This window comes from Lynx rufus, unplaced genomic scaffold (genome assembly GCF_022079265.1).
Source record: "Lynx rufus isolate CCGP_SWC_20201006 ecotype Redwood Valley unplaced genomic scaffold, mLynRuf1.p SCAF_15, whole genome shotgun sequence".
In the NCBI taxonomy this organism is placed as follows: Eukaryota; Metazoa; Chordata; class Mammalia; order Carnivora; family Felidae; genus Lynx; species Lynx rufus.
The window spans coordinates 16,742,604-16,759,861 of record NW_025814829.1 but is presented as its reverse complement, the minus strand read 5'-3'; positions in this window follow the sequence as shown (position 1 = coordinate 16,759,861).

Here is a 17,258-nt window from a genome sequence, read left to right as displayed (position 1 = left end):
CTGACTGAGCCCATCCAGGAACCCCTTATTTACTTCAAATGTAGCCACACTATAAGACAATGCTAAATTAGGCTCTTGGACTCAACATCCAACATGGAAGAGAGGGTTTCTCCCTACATCAACAAACAATTCTGACACTATCTACCCACAGTAGCATCAGATTGCACAGGAATGAGTTCAGTTCTACAAGACTCCCCACTCCCCTCTCTTCAGACCCCTAAAGCCTGGATTGTTACCTGTACTTCTGACCAACTGGCTATAAATCAGAAATTCTGTAGGGGACAAGGGCAGCCACCCCAAAATGTGCCACTTTGATAAATTGATTATTTTAAATAAAAGTTACTTGGGAAACAGCCAGTCCCCCTGAAAGCAGGAAATAAATATCCCATATGAAAGGTACCATCCTTGTACTAAGTAAAAAGACATCCTTATCATCAGAGATAAGAACTTTAAAGCTGACAAAGCTGTAGAAAACAAACCTTGCTACTTCCCCCCCATAATCTACTACCTCAGCCCAAATTCTACCCCAAATTCCTTACTAATTACAGTTCCCAAATATCTGTTTTCTTTATTCTGTCAATTCCTTACAAATGTATAGCCTCTTTTTCTAACAAATATAAAAACCGCCACCATGGTCATTTCTTTAACAGAACTCAGAGAAACATTTCATTTACTAGATCACTGGTTTATTATAATATAAAAGGAGGTAACTCAGGAACATCCAGATGGAAGAGATGGGCAAAGTACAGGGAAAGGATGGAAGCTTCCATACCCTCCAGACATACCACTCTCCTAGAACTACCACACATTCACCAACCCAGAAGCTCTCCAACCCTGTCCTTCTGGGTTTTTATGGAAGCTTCATTACATAGGCAGAATTGATTCAACCATTGGCCACTGGTGATTCCTTCAACCTCCAGCCCCTCTCTTCTCCAGGGAAATCATCGGGTGGGACTGAAAATTCTAACCCTCTGATCAAGTGGTTGGTTCTCCAGCCACCATTCTAAGGTGGGATCAAAAAGTTACCTCATTAAGGGGCACCTGGGTGGCTCAGTCGGTGAAGTATCTGACCAGCTCAGTTCATGATCTCATGGTTTGTGGGTTTGAGCCCCACGTCAGGCTCTGTGCTGACAGCTCAGAGCCTGGAGCCTGCTTCGTATTCTGTGTCTCCCTCTCTCTCTCTGCCCCTCCCCTGCTCACACTCTCTCTCTGTCTCTCTGTCTCTCTCTCTCTCAAAATAAACATTAAAAAAATTTAAGTTATCTCATTAACATAACAAAGGGTACCTTTGTTGCTCACTATATTTAATTTCCAGGGGTTTTAGAGGCTCAGTACCAGAAATGGGAGGGAGACCAAATTTCTTCTTATTATAAATAACACCACAAGTGCCATTTCAAGAAAACAAATTAAAATATAATTTTTTTTCTCTTAGGCAAAAACCCTGTAACAATTGTGCTACAGTGTAGAGTTTTGCACCAGATTTGTTTCAGTTGTTTGCTACATACTTTCCATTCTTGAGAAATGTTCTGTTATCATTAAATAAACATGCGTAGGAAAGAAGAGAATATTTATATACATAATTTTGCATATTTCAAATTCAACACTATATATCCTATTGAATATAATGTAAACCTGTCAGTTGCATTTTACTTTAATCATATGATTATGTGTTTATAAAACAGGGGACACTGGAAAAATAATCACATTTTATTCTAAAATTAGTGGCACTGGCATAAAGACAGAGGTTTACTGTAACTGCAAACAAAATGTGTCCTCATTATGAGAAAGTAAGTTAAGTGTGTCTTGATTTAGAAAACAAACAGGCCAAAATTAAACTTAATGTGCTTTTGGATAACAGCAGTCTTCCTTTTCGTATCAAAAATAGATTCTTACATTATTCCAGAGACCAGATTATTTTATTTTTATTTTCCTCCAAATAATTTCTTTGTTGTGGTTGTCCTTTGACACCAATTCACTGAAATACAAAATAACTATCATTTATGGAGTTCCCACAGTCAAGATGAAATGTGGTTGTTTTGCTTTTCATTAGAAATTTCCATAAAAGTGTCTTTTAAGACAATGAATAAATAGGCTTTCTCTATGTGACACTGTCAACTTAGGATCATAATTTGTTAGTTTTAACGTATCTTAATAGTTTTTTTTAACTGTAGTGTCTATTTTCTAAATACACTCTTTTATGAGTTTCCCTTAAATCGGTAATAACCATCCTAAATAGAATACAAGTGTATAATGTTTGAAAGACATTAACTGTATAGAGAAGAGAAAGAAAAAAAAAAAAAAAAAGAGGTTAGAGTGGGAGAGAGCCAAAGCATAAGAGACTCTTAAAAACTGAGAACAAACTGAGGGTTGATGGGGGGTGGGAGGGAGGGGCGGGTGGGTGATGGGTATTGAAGAGGGCACCTTTTGGGATGAGCACTGGGTGTTGTATGGAAACCAATTTGACAATAAACTTCATATATTGAAAAAAAAAAAAGAGAGAGCACTTAGTGATTTTCGACGCTTGCTAATTTACGCAAACTGTCAGGCTCCTCCTTCCCATAAAGTGTTTGCAGATTGACCATTAGTAAAAGAAACTGACAGCATGGACCAGTACATCACGTCAAAATCTCACTTGATGTCATCACAAAATGGCACTTTTTCCATACTCTTTATTTACACTGATTTGGCAAAGAAGTGCCATTATCTTTGCATGCTTTGTCTCATTGCTTCTGCATATTTAAGGTCATGCTGAAACATGTAATTACACATTACCTCAATTCTTCTGGAAGCATTTTAGTGATTTTTAGTAAGTCTTCATGTTTTATAAGCATATTAAAGAAACTGGATTGCTATTTAATTAAAAATAAGAACTTTCCAAGGATCACATATACAGTGGACAAATAAAACTATTTACATAAAATTCTTCAATAAAAACTGCTGTAACAAAATTAAATTATGCCCTTATTTTTTTATAAATCCAAGGTTGTCTCTTCACATCCAACTTCTGCCCCATATTTCTGATTCTTTCTTACACGATCTTTCCAACTCTGTATTTTCTCTCAGTCTACCAGTGTTGGTCTAGCCTCTTTTTCCCCTGGTCTTCACTATTTCCACTTTGGGTCACCTACCTATTCTCCAAAATCCAACAAAATAGTGAAAAGTAAACCTTCCCTCAATACACTCACGCTCCATTATTTTTTATACATAATACGATTAACTGTTGCTGTAGAAAGTCACATACTTATGCAAACTGATGCCAATAAAAAGCCCGACCCCCAGCTTCCATTGTGCCCTAATACTTTCTGTCATTCCTTTATGTGGCTTTGATCATCTCAAGGTTATAGTACATTTTCCTAACTTTTACCAGGTTAATAAACTTTCTTACTCAATGCCTATACCTCTTACTCCCAAAAAATGACATTCTTTGAATTTGTTTCACTTAGAAAATTAGACGCATCTAATCTATTCTCCTTTGATATCTTGCCCACTCACTTTACAAATGTACCTATTTGTATTTCTATCCTCATTTTTATGCCTTCTCCTGCTGCAGCCAAGGATGCCTTTTATTTACATTTTGATCCTTCATCTACTTTTATTCTTCTGTTCCAGATTCCCTATTCTATCAATGATGCCTTATTTCTCTCATAGGTTTTCAAACCTTTTAATTATTCACAGCTCCTTTCCTAATAGCTACAAATAACCTCAGGTCTTTCTCATATTAGAAGTAACAAGCAGCAAAAATTTAATACAAAACAAATATAAGCTATTTTTACTTCGTTTTTCATGTTCCATACTACATCTTCATTCAAGTAGTCATTGTACGTACGTGTCCTTAATTCATCTTTTCTAATAAACCTTGCCTCCACAATCTATTACACTTGACACGGTCTAACTCATTGAGAAATCAATGGTTCTCCTTAAAATCCAAACTTTCTCCACTATTTGACTGTGTTATAAAGTTTTTAAATATCTTAACAATTCTTTTTTTTTTAATGTTCTTATTATGTATTTATTTTGAGAGAGAGCATGAACATGAGCAGGGGAGCGACAGAGAAAGATGAAGAAAGAGAATCCCAAGCAGACTCTGCTGTGAGCACAGAGCCCGATGCAGGGCTCCATCCCACAAACCATGATATCATGACCTGAGCTGAAATCAAGAGTCAGTCAGTCAATCGACTGAGCCACCCAGGCACGCCTCTCTTAACAATTCTTATTCCTTTGGCTTCTTTGACATGACAGAAAAATATTCTATTTCTGTGCAGATTATCCAGCTACTTTTCCTTTGCTCCTCTAACTCCATTCATCCTTTAAATATTTGCTGACCTCCTCGATTACTTTTTCCTTCCTCCTGTTTCTCTGCTTGATCTTAACCACTTTTGTGTCTTTAAGAAATGCTGAAGAGAAGATTTTTATTACAAATAGGATAAATGAGTTCTAAACCTGAAATAAATGTATGTCAATGATTTCACATTATAAAGGAGGCAGCAATGCTTTGGGGTTAAGACACCCCTTCGAAAATGAAAAGGCTAATTGTGGTAGGCAATACTCTAAGGTGACCTCTAAGATACCTCTCTCCTGGTGTAAACACCCTGTATGATTCCACTAAGTTTGGAAGGAACCTATAATATGAGATACTGTTTTCATAATTGATTATATTATGTTATATTGGGGGGGATTATTTTGGGTCTGACCCAATCAGGTGAGACTTTTAAAAATGTAATATTTCCTCTGGATGCTCACAGAGCAAAAAGCCAGAAAAACGTACTCCTACCTCCCTGGAAGAACACAATAGCTATGTTGTGAATGGTCCAGGGGACCATGGGGAAGGGACTGCAGGCGAATTCTAAGAGCTGAGAGCAGACTTTGTCTGACAGCTGAAAAGACACTGGGAGCCTCAGTCATGTAACTACAAGAAACTGAATCTTCCCAAACCCCTGAATGAACTTCAAAGAGGATCCTAAATTATAGGTGAGAACACAACTTGATCAACATCTTGACTGCAGTCTGTGAGATCCCAAGGAAAGGCTCAAGATAAGCCATGCCTGGACTCCTGAACCACATAAAACTGTGGGATAAAATGTGTTCATACAACTTCTTAACTTGTGATAATTTGTTACACAGCAATAGAAAATGAATAAACTAATGAATCTGTTCTGCTATCCTATTCTATTCAACCAGCCTGTGTCTTCTTCTCTAGGGCAGTCTGTCCAGTAGAATTTTCTGTAATGATGGAAACGTTCTATATATGAGCTATCTAATATAGTACTACAAGCCACAAATGGCTACTGAGCATTTGAAATATAGCTAATGGAACCAAGAAACTGAATTTTTAATTGCATTTAATTTTGAATAAATTTAAATAGCCATTTATGGCTAGTGACTACTTTACTGGATAGAACATTTAAGGTGTGATGAGGTACACACCTTTCCCCACATGGCAAAAGCATACATTTTCCTTCCATCACTATTAATATCAAAGAAGGGAGCTTCATTCTTAGGAATTTGGTGTGTCAAATAACACACAGATATCAGAGATGGGAGCCTATACCTCCTATACCCTGCTTCTTATGGAACAGCTCAGCTGATCTGACTTTTCTGCCCATTTGAGTAGAGAGAGTAAACAACGAAGGAGTCATGATGTTAGAAGAACAAGATGTGAATCAGTAAAGTTCACATTCTTACATTTTGGCCTACCAAGGAATTGACTTTGGGCCCATGAAAAGGTTATAGTAATTGAAGTGTATTATTGAAACCCCACACAACGATAGGACTTGTCAGGAATGACATCCCTAAAACCATGAAGCTACAGTCTGCATCACCAGGAAACATCAAGAACACCATGCTGTTGTTCTGAATTAGATAATGTCGGTTAGAATGAACTGTTCTGTTACTGGGTATCTCTTTAAAGGAGAGCATAGAGAACAGGGCAAAAGTACAAATCAATAGGAAAGAAGTAGGCATTCAAGTTAGCCTGGAGAGGGGATGTTAGGTCATTTTTGTGGTATGAACAGTGTTGCTGCATTTATCTGTGCTCAGTCATGATTACAGAGGGGTCTTGTTTTTGTCTCACTCCATCACTGTCACAGAATGACCTTGTCTGATATTGCTGTTCTCTGAAATGGTTTTGTTCAGCAGAGGAATTCTGTGGCCTAGCTGTTACTGCAAGGTCAGCTGTCAGTTGACAGCTGAGGGGGCTACTTCTTTTCTTTCTCAAAGGCAATAATTGGATAAAAATAAAACCCTTGAGTCTGTGCATCACTGATTTCAGATGGGTCAATAAACTGATAATGTGCTGACAATACACATTTTTCATTTCTGAAGAGGCTTATCACCCAAACTTCTGATTCATGTCCACAGCTGTGTCCTTCAAATCTTCAATTAGCTGTCCCACTGCATTTCCAAATCAGCATGTCCAAAAATGTTCTCAGGATCTATGCGGCAAACCTATTTCTCTTCCTGAATTATCTGTCTCTGCTATAGGTACCAATTTATGTTAAGCAAGAATCTCATGTCACATTCTTTACAAAAAATCATTCAACCTATCACATTATTCATCAGTTCAGCCAATTTCAATTCCTATGGACTTTGCCATCTATCATACCTTTTTAGAACTAATCCTTATTCCATGGTTCATGGATAGGAAGAATCAATATCGTCAAGATGTCAGGTCTTCCCAACCTGATCTACAGATTCAGTTCAATCCCAAACAAAATCTCAGCAAATTATTTGTGGGTATGAACAAACAGACTCTAAAGTTTATATGGAGAGGCAAAAGACTCAGGAGTCCACTCAGTACTGAAGGAGAATCATAGAGGACTGACAATATTCAGCTTCAAGACCCACCATAAAGGCAGCATTCCACTTCAAGGTAGTGTGGCATCGGTCAAAGAACAAACAGATCATTGGAACAGAAGAGAAAGACTAGAAATAGACCCACAAATGTATACTCAATTCATTTTGACAAATGAACAAAGACAATACAACATAGCAAAGACACAAATGATGCTGGAACAACTAGACATTCCCATGCAAATATCATCTTCCTCCTCCTCCTCCTCCTCCTCCTCCTCATCATCATCTAAATACAGACCTTACACCCTTCAATTAACTAAAAATGGATCTCATATCTAAATGTAAAATGCAAAATTATAAACTACCTAGAAGATAATATTGGAGAAAATCTAGATGACCTTAAATATGGCAATTACTCTTTAGATACAACAGCAATGCCTCGATCCATTAGAGAAATAATTAATAATCTGTACTTCATTAAAATTAAAAACTCGTGCTCTGCAGAAGATAATGCCATGAGAATGGAAAGGCAAGCCACAGACCGTGAGAAAATATTTGCAAAAAATACATCTGATAAAGGACTATTATCTAAAATATACAGAACACTCTTAATATTCAACAGCAAGAAAACAACTCCATTACAAAATGGGGACGAGACCCAAACAGACACCTTACCAAAGGAGAGGAACATGACAAATAAGTATATGAAAAGATGCTTCACATCATGTGTTACCAGAGAAATGCAAATTAATTAAGACAACATTGAGATAATATTGCACATCTATCAGGATGGCCAAAATCTGGAACACTGAGAACACAAAATGCTAGCAAACACATTGTTGGTAAACATATAAAACAGAACAGCCACATGGGAAGACAATCTGACAATTTGTTATAAAACTAAATATACTTTTACCTTATGACCCAGCAATCATATACCATGGTATTTACCCAAACGAGTTGAAAACTTAAGGCCAGACAAAAATCTACATGTCATGAAATCTATGATGTTCATAGTAGCTTTAGTCACATTTGCTAAAACTTGGAAGCAACCAAAATATCCTTCAGTAAGTGAATGGATAAGTAAACTGTAATATATCCAGATAATGGAATGTTATTCATTGTTAAGAAGAAATGAGCTATTAGGGGCACATGGGTGGCTCAGTCAGTTGAACATCTGACTCTTGATTTCAGCTCAGGTCATGATCCCAGGGTCATGGAATTAAGCCTGTGTGGGGCTCTGGGCTGGGCATGGAGCCTGCTTAAGATTCTCTCTCTCCCTCTCTGTCTCTCTGTCTCTCTCTGTCTCTCTCTCTCTCTAAAATGAAAAGAAAAGAAAAGAAAAGAAAAGAAGAGAAGAGAAAAGAAAAGAAGAGAAAAGAAGAGAAAAGAAAAGAAGAGAAAAGAAAAGAAAAGAGCTATCAAGTCATGGAAAGACACAGAGAAACTTCAAGTCATCTTTGGAATGAAAGAATCAATCTGAAAAGGTTACATACTGTAGGATACATGACAGTCTGGAAAAGGCAAAAAACTATGGAGACAATAAAAAGATCAGTGTTTGCCAGAGGTTGAAGGAAGGGTTGAATAAATAGGCAGAGCACAGTGGATTTTTAGAGCAGTGAAAACACTCTACATGATGATATAATGATCAATACATGTTATTATACATTTGTCCAAACCCACACAATGTACAACACCAATAGTGAACCCTAATATAAACTGTGGACTTTGGATGAAAATGATGTATCAATATAGAGTCATCAGTTGTAAGAAATATACCACTCTGGGGGCGCCTGGGTGGCGCAGTCAGTTAAGCGTCCGACTTCAGCCAGGTCACGATCTCGCGGTCCGTGAGTTCGAGCCCCGCGTCAGGCTCTGGGCTGATGGCTCAGAGCCTGGAGCCTGTTTCCGATTCTGTGTCTCCCTCTCTCTCTGCCCCTCCCCCGTTCATGCTCTGTCTCTCTCTGTCCCAAAAATAAATAAAAACGTTGAAAAAAAAAATTTTAGAAATATACCACTCTGGTGACGAATGTGACTAATGGCATAGGCTATGCATGTGTGAGGGAAGGAAAGATATTGGAAATTGCTATACCTTCCTCTCAATTTTATTGTGGACCTAAAACTGCTATTGGCTATTTTAAATAATGCTTGAGAAAACTTTTTAACATCTACTTTCTCATCTACTAAGGGGAATTGTGGTGGCTATGAGCAGAGGTGACTTCATGGGCACATGACATGTGCAGGCGCATATAGCCCTGTGCTTCGAAAAGTGCATACTTGATTTAACCCTCTGTTGCTGCTATGTTGAAATTGTTAACAATATTTTTTAACAAACATCCAGTTTTTAAATTTTGTACCGGTTTATACAAATTGTATAGCTATTTCTGGCTGTAAAAATCGTTCTCATAGACCTCCAACCAGGGGAATCATAACTGACCAGGGGCCTCAGTCATTAGGCTCTGAAATCCACTGCCATGTTTTCTCTGAGGCCACGCCTCCTGGGGGGCTGCTTCCAGTCAGCACCAGAGCGGGGCAGGGATACTAAGCAACACATATTCCTGGGATAGAGAGGACTCCAATAACTGCTGGCTTTGGCTCTAGCATTCCCTGACAGTCTTGACAAAGCTACTTTAAAATCTGCAGCAGTCTAGATCACTTCCACCCAGCCTTCAATCCCCTTTCCCTCCAGTGTAGGTCAGACTGACACCAGAGTCTGAAGACTTCCCATCTTACTCTGGATCCCTCAGCATTTTCTCCCACACAGGCATTTCCATACAGGAAAACATGTTTGCACATTTGGTCCCCTTTTGGTGTCTGCTTTGTGGAGGATGTGGACTAACACTGGGGATATAAATATCACCTTCACAGATTTGTTCTTGGCATTATAATGGAGATAATACGTGAACCGATTAACACAGTGCCTTGCATATACAGAACATACATAAAAGTAGCCACTAATAATAATGGCAGTTGTAGTAATAGTCATTTTAACCCTTTCTTGACTGAGATCCATTCCTAGGATATTCCAATAAACTAGTCCTTCTGCCTTTTATCTTATTTTCCTCAGAGTCATCCTCCATAACAACTTCCAGGGTGATCTGTTTGAATAGACCATTTACCCATGTTACTGAGTAGTTTAGAAGCCTTCAGTAATTATCACAGTTTATATATCACATGAAATTGTAACAGGGAATTTGGATTATGCCTGATATTTTACCTGGGGAATAAAAAAAACAAACCCTATCAGTCCACAGTCTACAGTCCATGATCCTTAATGTGTCATAAAAGACACCTCTTTCTGACCATAAATCATTTTGTCCCATTTCCTGCCACTCTCAAACTGTACTTAAGCAACACCACCACACTGCTCGTTCTTCTCAGCACATGCTTTCTCTAGATTCCCTAACTTTTCCTAAGGTTTACCCCCTTGTCAAGTAAGTTCTAGTAAGCCTCTCAAGCCACAGCTCTATTAGTCAGCTTTTCTTAGCGGCCACAGTTGGGGCCTTCTCACACAACAAGCCTTCTGAATAACATCGCCAGCACTGCAAGGAGAGTTTTCTATTGCTCTCTTCCTTAATATGCCCTTTTTTTTGACAAGGGTTTCAGATCACTGAGGTTATATATTTAACATATCCATCATGTTTCTTTGCGTCTTCCTTGACTGTCAAGGAGTCCATCTCAAAGTGTGGGGGTTCAACATATCATTGTTAAAGGAAAGAGGGCACTAATGAATAAATCAAAATGCAAAGCTCTTTCTGGTGTCTTGAGTAGAAAGTTTTAGAATTCTTTGCCTCTTGCTTAAATGCCGATCTTAAGTAGAAAGTCACCTAGTTTTACATTTATCCAATTTTTTTTTTTTAAATTTTTTTTTTCAACGTTTATTTATTTTTGGGACAGAGAGAGACAGAGCATGAATGGGGGAGGGGCAGAGAGAGGGAGACATAGAATCGGAAACAGGCTCCAGGCTCTGAGCCATCAGCCCAGAGCCCGACGCGGGGCTCGAACTCACGGACCGCGAGATCGTGACCTGGCTGAAGTCGGACGCTTAACCGACTGCGCCACCCAGGCGCCCCTAACATTTATCCAATTTTATACAAATACAAATTTTAATGAGTTTTGGTATAGTGAAGCATAAAATATTATAAAATTGTACTTTGAAAGAATACAAAATCGGAACACACTTAACCCTTAAAAAAAAAAAAAACTTCCCACTTTTCCAATGACCCATATTTCTAAGCAATTTAATGTCATTGTATCTTTTGGGAATTTCAAAACTCTCGTTTTATGGTTGATTGAGTTCATCTCTTTCTATATGTACTTCTATATCTTCATGTTTAATTTTCTTGGCATGAACATGAATATGTAACAAAGCACCACCAGAACCTCAATTTTATTATTATTATTTTTTATAATGGCATTTTTCTTTTGAGACTAGGGGTACTAGGGTAATGTTTTAACACTAATAAAGTTCACACGATAGCATGCACCTATGAAAATAAATATTTCTCAAAATAAAGTCAGTTCATACTAGTTTATTTTTTAGTCTTAACAGAAGTTACTGATAATCAAATATAACTATTTTTAATTCATATAAATATTTATTTCATAGTTATCATTCATTTTCACAGAAATATTCCTAGGAAGAGTTGCCAAATGACAAAAAAAAAAGTAAACATGAATTCTGATAAAATAAGAGAATATATCTAATATTTTCCAGACAAGTTGAAAAGTTTTGGGACCCTAATTAATGTTCTTTAATAAAACAGCATCAATGTGGAGGAAATAATATTCTATAAGCTATTAATTTCAGGGCATACATAATGCCAATAACAATGATGATAAGATACTATAATATGAATGCGTTATTTTCTAAGTTTAGTGTACCCCAATACTCCATTTTTTCTCTACCATTATTTGCTTTTCCATGAATGATGTATTTGCACTGATGCATTAGTTTTTATGCAGCATTCAGTTCATCTTCTGATTAAAAGCACTTAGTTTGGAAGATGTTTTGGAGAGTGGAAATGTTAGTATGGACCATACATTAGAAGGAATATAACTAATTCCTAAGGATCAAAAATATACCTTGTGTATATTATCTGATAGCAACTAGATAAATTACCTATAACCATACTAAAATTATTTTTGAAATTAGCCTCTTTTTCAGAGTGAGTTAATTCAAAATTACCTAAAATATAATTATGATTCATTTATCTGTGCCTTAATAAGAGGAGCAAAAATACTTTCCTGAATGGATGTCTATGCAAATTTTATATATTCCCTAAGCCCAAAATGACCTAAATATTAAGACTGAGAATTTGCCTGTTCTGAACTCTGATGCTATGCAATCATGCATATCATTTACAAAAACCAGAATATTCATGGCAGTTTTTAGATATATTCTGGAAATAAAATGTTGTTCATCTAATGGATATTTTGAGTGACTAAGAAGGTTCTATTTCAGGGCAGTCATTTTTACACATAATATTATCAAATAAAACTATACTATAATTTTTTAGAGAGCAATACATATATAATATATACATACACATATAGAACTAGAGACCTATAGCTTTGAAAAACTCTCCAGCCTCTAGCCAAGATCTAGCTAAAAACAAAACAAAACAGAAACCTCCAATTAGCTCTTATGGACCAACACTAAAATAAGAAGCGAAACCATTTTAATGTTACTACATTATTCAAGGTGTTCAACATAAACCTATCAATGTACATTTAAATTCCAATGTACATTGGAATGTACATTTCTGGGCCCAAGCCCCATTGGGCTTTGTGCTGACAGCTTGGGACCTCCTTGGGATTATCCCTCTCACCCTCTCTCTCCGCCCCTCCGCTGTTCATTCTGTCTCTCTCAAAATAAAGAAACTTTTTTTTTTTAAAAAGCCTATAAATGTTTGGCAAACTTACCATGCAGGTAAATACTGAACATTAAGCTTATGGACTTCCCATTAACTTCATAATCAAAGATATTTTATAAGCATAAAATGTTAGATACACTATATAAATAACATATATAAATTTATACACACACACACACACACACACACACACTCATACATAGCTAAACTAATTTTGCTTTGGATAATGACCATCTAAAGAATTCAAAAAACCCTCCTATTGATAAGAAACTAGAAAATCTGTAACAAGATTCAAAATACACATCTCAGGTTCCAATCTAGAAGTATGAAGAAAGCCAGAAACATGAAGTAATATTTGTAATATATTTCTCCCAGGATTCTCTAACAGTTCAGAAACAGAACTGACAGAATAAGAATCAGAGGAGATTTTGAGAGATTGATAGCCCCCAGGGATTAGAGTCTAAGAGGAACAAAGTTGAGGTTCATGAGTTGAGAAAAAAAATATGTTAATAGCTTGGTCATCCTCCTAACCAGGCTTTGAGTTTAGACTCCTGCAAACACATTCAGACATGTTCATACAAGAAGTAACAGCTTTGAATCATTTCAATCTCTATAATTGGATTAAAGTTATCCAGTTTTTGGGAGGCTGGGTGGCTCAGTCAGTTAAGCTTCTGACTTCTGCTCAGGTCATTATCTCCTGGTTTGTGAATTCGAGCTCCACATCAGGCTCTGTGCTAACAGCTCAGAGCCTGGAGCCTGCTTCAGATTCTGTGTCTCCCTCTCTCTCTGCCCCTCTCCTGCTCGTACTCTTTCTTTCTTTCAAAAGTAAATAACATTAAAAAAATTTTTTTAAAAAGTTATCCAGCTTCATCAAAATAAAAAGTAAAACTTCTCTTGAGGGAGATAATGCCATTCTATACTCACATGTATTCATAAAAATTGACATTTAGTTAAAAAGAAAAGCATGTACATGTGGAAAAAAAGATAAGATTATACAGACATAAGAGAAATAACAGAGAATAGAAATGGATTCATTGAGAAGCCAAATAATGAAGCACTGAAATATAGATTTCAAAATAGCTATTCCTGCTATAAAAAGACAGTATTGTAATCTAGGTCCAGGAATGGAAACCAGACCATTCTGAAGAAAAATATAAATTCAAATTGGGGAAGTGAAAAATATAATAACAGAAATTAATGTTTCAATGAGTAGGTTTATCAGCCAACTAGACACAGCTAAATGAAATTGTATGGAAGAACATAATCAGAATGAACTCAGAAAGACAAAAAAAAAAGATTTAAAAAAATGTCAAAATGAGAAGAAGAGATGTAGGGGGTATACTGCAAGCATCTCAGAAAAGAACTGTAGTACCTGATGGAGAAGAATGAAGGGGGACATAAGCAATTTGAAGAGATGTCTTCTAATTTTCCAAAACTGATACAGGAAATCAAACAACAGAAAACCTCATGACAAATTTGAAGCTGAAAAATCTACCACTGTGAAATTTACAGTCGATATCTGCCTTCTGGGCCCTCTTTGTTTAGACCCTTTCATGTTGCAAATGCAATGCAAAACCCCAACCACTGTTTATGAGGTGGAATGGGGCTTTGCCATTAGACCATAAAGCAGGCAAAGACTGGTGGTGTCCTTTTCTGTGTATCTATTCAATATATTTAAATTCAACGTACTCAGTATTTTTCTTTGAGAAGACTTTTTTGGTCTTTTCTATTTATTTTGACTTTGAAAATTATCAAAATCAGTCCTATGGGCCAACATGGCTCCAACTGACCATACAATCAGGGGCAATGAAAAATCTAACAGGAATCTTGAAAAAGAGGAGTCACTTGCTGCCTGTATTAGGTTTTTTTGTTTGTTTGTTTTATTTTGTTTTGTTTAGTGCTGGGACAAATTTAACATCTGAAAACAATACACATTTATCACCTCAGTTTCTGTGGGTCAATGTGTTCCACTTTAACTGGATCCTCTGTTCTGAGGACTGTATAGGCTAAAATCAAGGTATCAGCCTGTTACGTTCTCATTTGGCACTAGGGAAAGATGGACTCCTAAAGTTGCTCAGGTTGGTGGAAGAATTCATTTCTGTGGCTGTAGGATCCAGGCCCCAGAAGGCTTGCTAGCTGTGGACCATGGACGCTCTCAGCTACTCAGAGCCACTCTCAGATCCTTGCCATGTGGACCCCTCCATCTCAGCAATGGAAAACTTCACTGTGTTGAACTCTTCTCATACCTCAAATCTTTTTTCTCTTTCTTCGACCAGCAAGGGGAAAATTTACTGCTTTTAAACAGTTCTTGTGAATTAGTTTGGCCAACCCAGATTGTCTTCCAAAATCAAGCATGGCATATAACACAACCTAATTACAAGAATAATATCCCATCACGCAGCCCTGGAACTTTAAAAGGAAGTGTAGAATCTTGGGGGAAGATTTTAGAATTCCACCTACCACAGTCCAGAAATGGTTTTACTAATGCAATCCTTACACTTAATAGAATCCCAACCCAACTAAGAGATGCCTATTATTATGTTCCTGATGACACTGAACAAAGCACCTAAAACAGTGACCTAGCATCCCACTTGAACCTCAACATTCACCACTCAGTATACAGAAAGTAACAAAGACCTAAGGGTAAGACGATCTGAAATCACTATATGGGGAACTAGCTTCTAGATATTAGTCTAATTTTCTCTTTCTTAGGTAACAGATGACACATGGCAAAAGTTCACAGGAGCAAAGGTAATGCTAGGTTGACTGAAAATATTAGGGTAAAAGAAAACAGAGAAAAGGATGTATGATCATATCATAATGACCTGAAAAGAAAAAAATTAAAAAACATTAAAAGTGGCACTAATTTATATTCACAGGCTTGGGAACACTAAGACATCAGCAGCATATGTCAAACATGGCTACCACATGGAACTTCATAACATGTAACGTGGGACTGAGAAGCTGGCAGGACACAGCATCCCCTCCCTTTTCAAATAAACGCCGAGTTAAAGGGTAGAACAGGGGGGAAAAAAAAACAAGAAGACGAAAAAGATTCTAATAACACACACATACACGAAAAACACATTTTCTTCAGAAGTACATTATATCATAGTGCTTATAGCTATAACTCCCATAAAATATATTTTGAGACACATATTTCTTTCTGACTTTACCCCAGCTTTCTATCATTGGGTACATTTCTGAGGTAGAAGTGTGGTATACACCCCGTAGCCTAATATTGTTTAAATCCAATAACGTTAAACATTCTATCTAGAAATTATTGCTGGCTTTTATGTAAATTATACTAAGCCATATTTCAGCTTAAATAAGTGCTTCTCATTTTTAAAATATATCACGTTTCACTTTTCCCACTCAATCTTTATTGTATGACCGTGTGGACGACTAAAACCACTGCCTTTGGTGACTTGGAATATACACTAATATGTAGGCTTCTTGCAAAACAGCAGCATGCCACTCAATTTTGACTCATAAACATGTTCAACGTCATGATATTAAGAATTGGAGGGGCGCCTGGGTGGCGCAGTCGGTTAAGCGTCCGACTTCAGCCAGGTCACGATCTCGCGCTCCGTGAGTTGGAGCCCCGCGTCAGGCTCTGGGCTGATGGCTCGGAGCCTGGAGCCTGTTTCCGATTCTGTGTCTCCCTCTCTCTCTGCCCCTCCCCTGTTCATGCTCTGTCTCTCTCTGTCCCAAAAATAAATAAAAAAAAAACGTTGAAAAAAAAATTAAAAAAAAAAAAAAAGAATTGGAAATTCATGGTTAAGGTTGATCAAAAAATTATTTTCATACATTAGGATTTAGAAACAGAATCCACTTTCTGTGACATCTAGACTTTCTAAATTTGATTATCATTTTTTTGCAGCATGGTATGTGGGCTAAGCTTTCATCTGATTTATTGTACATCAGATCCAATAAACAATATACTGATATCATTTGTCTCATTCTATGAAACCAAACATTGCACTGCACAGAATCTGCACGTAAGAATAGTTTATTACAGTGACTAACTGAAATCTGTTTTAATAGAATCAAAAGTGACACTTGGTATGTGTTGGGTGGCACCAATTCCAATACTTTAGAGAAATTTGCTTTAGAAGTTTGGTGGGGGGTGGGGGGGAATCCATCAAACACAAGAAAAATATTTCACCAATTTCCTAATTATTTAAATTGCAATCTTTGAAGCTAGATTTCAAACAGCATAATCATCAAATGTTTTATGCATGGCTATTGAATGTTATGAGGTACACTGGAATAGCTAATCATAAAAGTTAAAGATGTTTTATGGCAAAGTCAGTACACATGAAGACATATAAATCACAAAATATTTTATGTGAGGATTATGAAAGCACCCAATAAATTATCACAGTAGTTTATGAGAAACCAAAAGACCCCTGAAGAGAGTCTATTGCTCAGGAGTAGCAATACATGCATTTTGTAAAACAAATCACAAACGAAAAATAATGTACAAAAAAATAACTTCAGGAACAAGAAAGACAAGAGCTTAATTGCTTTTTGATTCTTTTGTCTTTGCTATCCTTGACAAAGCCAAGAATTGCCTCAAGATAAAAA